We start from the raw sequence: 6442 nt of genomic DNA on the forward strand, positions 1-6442 counted from the left end.
CCTAGCTGTTCTCTCTCGAGATTAACACACATGTACATTAGGTGCATCCACTAATTGGAACTGGGCCGCCTTATCAGTCCCTGTATCAGCATACCACAGGTATCCAGGGCATCGGTGTACCCAGGGCCTACCAGGGGCTGCAGCATGTATTGTGCCACCCCTGGATGGCTGCCCAAATCTGACACAACTGGCTGCACGACAGCTGGGGCAAGGTGGTGTAATCACCCGTTGCTGTAGGTGTCGTATTCCTATACCTAACCCGAAGATGGACGCATGGATTCCTGTCAGTCACTCCTATGGCAGGCCTTATCAATCCTGAAGGCAGAGTGCTGGGAATCATGTGAGATGGTGCTCTGGCGCGAGCTGAGCCCGTCGACGGCTTGCGGAACCAAATCCTAATAGCCGTTCCATGGTGACGCGGGCCAACTCCTTTTAAATGCATTATAACCCTTGCGGTTATTTGCTAACTTTGGCATCGCATCACCCAAACATGTCGAGTAAGGTGTCATACGAATTGGAATACGAACCCCTCGCCAGTTCTGGCGACGGGGTTAGCATTCCACCCTTCTAGAGGGACACGACATGGAAGTAACCTTGAACCCCGGTTAAAGTTGACTCAAGCCTCAGCATCACAAAATGGATGCTGCCACCAGACACAAGTCTGACCTCCTGCTGCTGGGAGACCTTCCAGCGAGGGGAGCTTGGACAAAGGGTTTCCTGTCAAGGGCGGTGTTAGCACCATCCCAGACAGGGTTTGTGTATCCCAGGTAGGCAGGGCTGAAAGGAAGGTGATTGCAAGTGGCACCCCGGTGCTCACTGTGCATAGCCCGGCTCAAACCAGTTTCGGGGCCACACCAGCCCCTGAGCTGGGGCGAAACCGGACAAAGGATAGGGGTGTAACCACCCCCCTCCTGGCCCCACCCATAGGTAGGACCTAGTCACGGGCCAGCCCCTTTTCTTAGAATAAAGGTAGGAGCGAGTCCCCTTCCCAAATTGGATAATTCTGAATCTTGAACTACTTTCCACGAAAGGAACTCTTGACTATTTCTGAAGACTCTCCCTTGTGGCTAAGGAGTAGCCACCCTGCACCAGCAGGCACCACCTAAGCGCTTGCGGTTTGCTGTACGTCTCTCCCACGGATCAAGACTGCCCAGCTCAACGAGACCCGGGTTCCCTGCCATCTCTGACCTCTACCTACATCATCAGCCCAGCTGAGATTCGTAGGTGTGACGAGACCTGCGGGACCGGCCATCTTCAGAACCTGCACGACGCTTATCTAGCACGCCCACCGAGGGACCCTCGAGTAAGTGCACCTAGGGTTTGAGAAGCCCTAACCCTGAGCGGCTCCAGCACCGAAGTCTGCCTCCCCAGCATCCACGAGATCTGCGTGGGGGCCCTTCTGCTCCTTACTGCTCACCGCGTTGTCCGACCACTCGCCGACCGGCTTGTGGCCCTCTTCACGACGCACCACGACAGACTTTCATCACTGGTCTGGTTGCTCCAGACTGGCTCTTGCTCCCCTTCAACGGAGGAGTACCTCGGACCCTCCTGGTCCACTCCCGACGCCATCTTGACTCCACCGCGTGGGTTTGCCACTGCCAAGACCTGCTGCCCCATTCCTGGGCCCAGCATCATCGACAGCAGATACCTTCGTGGGACAGCTCGCCCTCCCTCTGGGTCGCCGCCGCGCCTCCTGGTCCAAGGAACAGCCGAGTCCGACATCATCCACTCACCTGGTCGAGGTGACTTCAGCCGGTACCTTCCTGGTACCCACACGATCGCTGGCTAGCGGTTGAGAACTGAGTCCCCTCTGCTTTCAGGTTTCCTTCATCACCGATCCAGGCTTGGATCTCTCTGAACATCGACACTGGTCGCCTGCCAGCAACTTCTTCTTTCAGGCTCCTGAGACTACAACGAGGACTCCCGACATCTTGCTGAACCCCACGCAGCCGCAGCCTCGGGGCTAGGTAACTCGAGCATCTCGGTGCTCCATCGTAGGTTCACTCTACAAGTGTCCAGTTCCTTTTTCGTTTAGTCCCACTGATCGGATTCCTCCGGAATCAGTAACTTTAAACTATCCAACCTTTCCCATTCCACTTGCAGTGTAAATGGTTTCGTGCCCTTCGGGCACTTGTGTAAATTGTGCAACCAGAAGTATTTTCATAAGAGTTTTGTAGTGTGCTTAGCTCCCTGACTCATAAAGAGCCAGGGTAGTCTTGTTATAAATAAATATCCTTTATTTTCATAACAACTTATGTGGTGTCCTTTCACTTGGTATTCAAGGGGTATATGTGATGGTAAACAGCTGGCTTAACACGCCCTCTAGAGTTTAGCCTAAAGACTGCTCGTATCCACGCTACTAGGATAGCTGGTCTATAAGGTTGACTTACAACCAATCATCAATAAGGGTCGTTTGGAATGATACACAGTGATCACTAGAATAGTGAGCACTACATATCAGGCCAACTTCTCACACCCGCAACAACACAGGCACTGTTTAGAAGACTTTTCACAGGAAGATGAAGAAGACTTTCTTATTTCATTCACCAACAACCTAATAAGGCAAAGACAGCTGCAGTCCACATTCATAGTAGAAATCGCCAGGTGAGAAGCCAAGGCCCTCACAGACACCACCACGTCAGATAATGTTATGGGCATACAGCATTACCGACGCCTCCAACCCAAACCAACACTTGTTCCATCCAACACCAAGATATTAACTGAAAGGAGTAAATCTCCACTACCACAAAAAGGGCACAAGACTGTGAGCGAGTGCTCGAATTTGAGATTCTCACAACATTTCATGTAGTTGCCAAGAAAGCCAATACACTCCTAGGAATTCACTCTGCAGAAGACCTGGGGCTGGTGTCATTCGCAAGAAATATGAAAGGGTACTATATCAATCAAATACTGAGCCAATTGACCGGACTTTTCAGCGGCCTAGAGTGCCTGAAGACCCCTCCTATCAAACTGCTAATCAATGAATCAGGGAAGTCAATCACCTTACACCATTGGCTTGTGCCCCTCTATCTACAGCCACTGGCCGATCAAGAACTCATCAAGCTCGAAAGCCAAGGGGTAATAGAAAAGGTGTCCAGACCAGCGCCCTAAGTATCACCCATGGTAATCGCAGAGAAGCCAAAACATCCAGAAAAGACATGATTATGCATTGATATGCACTTCACAAAAGGCTAAACTCTGGCATATCTTCAGAGGAGGAGGAATTCCAAGACCCTATACAAGACTCTGTGAAGGCTCCAAGGTGACAAGAATGAGAGCGATTACATTTAATCTACTCCGCAACCACCTAAGACCACCACAAACACCTCAGAGCTACCCTCAAATGTCTTTGATAACATGAGGTCACCCTCCATACGGAAAAATGTACATCTTCCAGACATCCATAGCGATTTTCTGATACGTTTTTAACCAAGAAGGAGTGCAGGTTAACCCCCGCAAATCACAGGGAATCAAACAAGCCCAAGCACCAAACACTGCATCCGAAGTAGGAAGTTTCCTCGGGATGGCCACATATTGTGGCAGGTTCATCCTCAATCTTGTGACAATGGCTGAGCCTCTGAAGGCCCTCACCAAGGTCAAAGCCCCTTAGTCCTGGGGTCAAAAGGAAGATATTGATACTGATATTGAATATATTTATAAAGCACAACATATACCCGGAGGCTTCTCAGTGCTGCCTGTGATCAATAAGAGTGGATTCGTAATTGGTTAAAAGCCAAGTTTTTAGCTTCTTCCTTAAAACTAACAGCTTTTGGGGAAAACCATTCTATGTTGTGACAGTATTTCTAATAAAGCGCCTACCACCCTAGGACATCTGCTTGTAGGAGGGAACTACCAGGTTCTTTTGAGAGCTAGAGCGCAGGGATGTAACTGGAATATAACACATTAGGTTCCATTTTAAATAATCTGGACCGGTTCCATACAGATTTTTGTACGCAAGACATAGTGCCCTAAAGGTGATACACTTTTCAATTAGAAGCCGATGTAATTGCTTTAGAGCTAGGGATGCAGATTCTGACCAAGGAATATTGAAAAGCATCCTTGCTGCTGAATTTTGCGATGTCTGAATTTTTTCAGTGAGCGTTTCTGATGACCTTGCAAGAGTCCATTAAAATAGTCTTGTTGTGCCATGACTAGTGCAGTGACCACCGTTTTTTAACAGGTCAAAGGAGAGCAGATGTGCAGTCTTCTTAATGATTTTTTAATTAGAAAAAGATGTTGAGAACACAGTATTAACTTGTGTGTTAAAAATTAATTTGTGATCTATCATCACACCCAGATTTTTCACCTTACTTTTCGGTTTAGGTAGATTCCCTAACTCTTGTGGCCATCAGATAGGAGACCAAAAAGACACATCATTCCTAAAAAGCATGACCTCTGTTTTGGTTGAATTTAGCTTTAGGCAATTCTTGCTCATCCAATCGCTGACTTCCCTCATGCAAGTACAAATTTCTTCAGACATATTTTGGATGTCATTGGTAACTGACACAATAATTTGGGTGTCATCTCAGTATGTTACCAGTGAAAACACAAATGACTTTATTAAACTAGCCAGGGGAGAACATAAACATTAAACAAAGTCGGGCTCAAAGATGAGGCCTCAGGGACCCTGCATGGCAGCAGAATGGGCAATGAAGTAAAACCTTGAAAAGCTACGGATTGAGATCTAGCACTCAGTAAAGAATGAATAAGGGCAAAGGCCACATCTTTAACCCCAATAGCCTACAAACGATCCATCAAACAATTATGATTCACCATGTCAAAGGCCGCGGGCAGGTCCAATAAAACTAGAGCTACCCTACTACCAGAATCAAGGGAGGATCTAATCTTATCGGTAGCTACAATGAGTGCGGTTTCAGTGCTGTACCGGCTCCTAAATTCAAACTGAGTTTTATCAAGATGATAATTAGACTCAATATAGGCAGACAATTGGGTATTCACAGCTTTCTCAGCAACTTTGGATGGAAAGGGGAGCCTAGATATTGGCTGCTGAAGGCGCATTCCAAACAATGAAGCCAGCCCTTTTAAGTAAGGCAATGATTCCCTTTTTTGACCCAAATAAAAAGACAGTCGATGCAAGCCCTGTAGACCTCGGAGCGGTACTCACCCAAGAAATAGAACCCGGAAGGTTTGCACCTTTGGCCTTTGCGAAGGCCTCATGCAGGTCGAAACACAATATGTCCAAATTGAAAGAGAGGCCCTTGCCATTAAATGGGTATGCGAACACTTCCACTGATATCTCTTTGGGAGGCCCTTTAGAGTGGTCATCGATCACCAACTACTCGTCCCGCTGTTTCGGGGCACTGCACCTCACCCTCCACCATGGATTGAATGCTGGGCCATCCAACTGCTACACTACTGCATGGAGGTTGTCTATCCGCCAGGTTCTAAAAATCCAGCACACTTCCTCTCACGCCATCCACCCCAATCAATGGAAGAGTTCCGAAGCAACAGAAAAATACGTCAGCATGGTGTCACAAGGAACCTGCCCAAAGGTGCTAAAGCAGCGAGAAATTAAAGATGCCACAGCCACTGATGCAGCGCTGATGAAGGTAAAAGGTGCCCTGCAATGCCAACAACTGGTTGGGACTTGACAAAGAGAGACTCACAAAACTATTGGGAGTATATGACGAACTCAGTGCCACACAAGATGGAGTCATACAGCGGGGTTAACGGCTGGTGAGCCCTGAAAGCCTACAACATCAAGTAACCATGTTGACCCATGGAGAGCATCAAAGCACCACAAAGATGAAGTCAAACATGTGGGAATAGGTATGGTTTCCCCATCTATTCACTGGCTCCCAAGAAGTCCCTGCACCCATCATAACTGAAGAACTTTGCACCATCACTTGGTCCAAAGGGAGTCTAGGCTTTGGGAGCTTTTTGGACAGATGAGTCACAATCATACTGGTGGATGGCTATTCAAAATATCTGAGCATTGAAGTGGTCAATTCCACAGTATTTCCAATGTATCACCAGTACTTGAAAAGGTCTTTGCACTGTTCGGCCTCCTAGAAGATATTATGACACATAACGGGGTATCTTTCCAAGGATCTGAATTTAAAGAACTGCATGTATGTCTGAGAAAAAGACACTGCTGCATCATGCCCCACTAGGCACAAGCAAATGGAGAGGCCAAGCAATTCATGCTCACACTGAACATTGACTTTGGATTGCCACTGTGGAGAAGACCAACCCTGAACACAGTATCCAGCGAATCCTGCGGGAGTACCGAGGAATGCCACATTGCACCACACAGTGTTCTCCCTGGCCACTAATGTTCAATAGTCCCAGAAGAGAAATTATCCCAGTCCATCCAGGATGGTCGACCACCCCATGATCCTGTGGGTGCCCATGCCCAGCGCACATATAACAATGTACATGCAAGCCTGAAACAAGGGGTGACAATATGGAAAATCAGGAA

Source organism: Triturus cristatus, chromosome 5_2 (assembly GCF_964204655.1).
Source record: "Triturus cristatus chromosome 5_2, aTriCri1.1, whole genome shotgun sequence".
Lineage (NCBI taxonomy): Eukaryota > Metazoa > Chordata > Amphibia > Caudata > Salamandridae > Triturus > Triturus cristatus.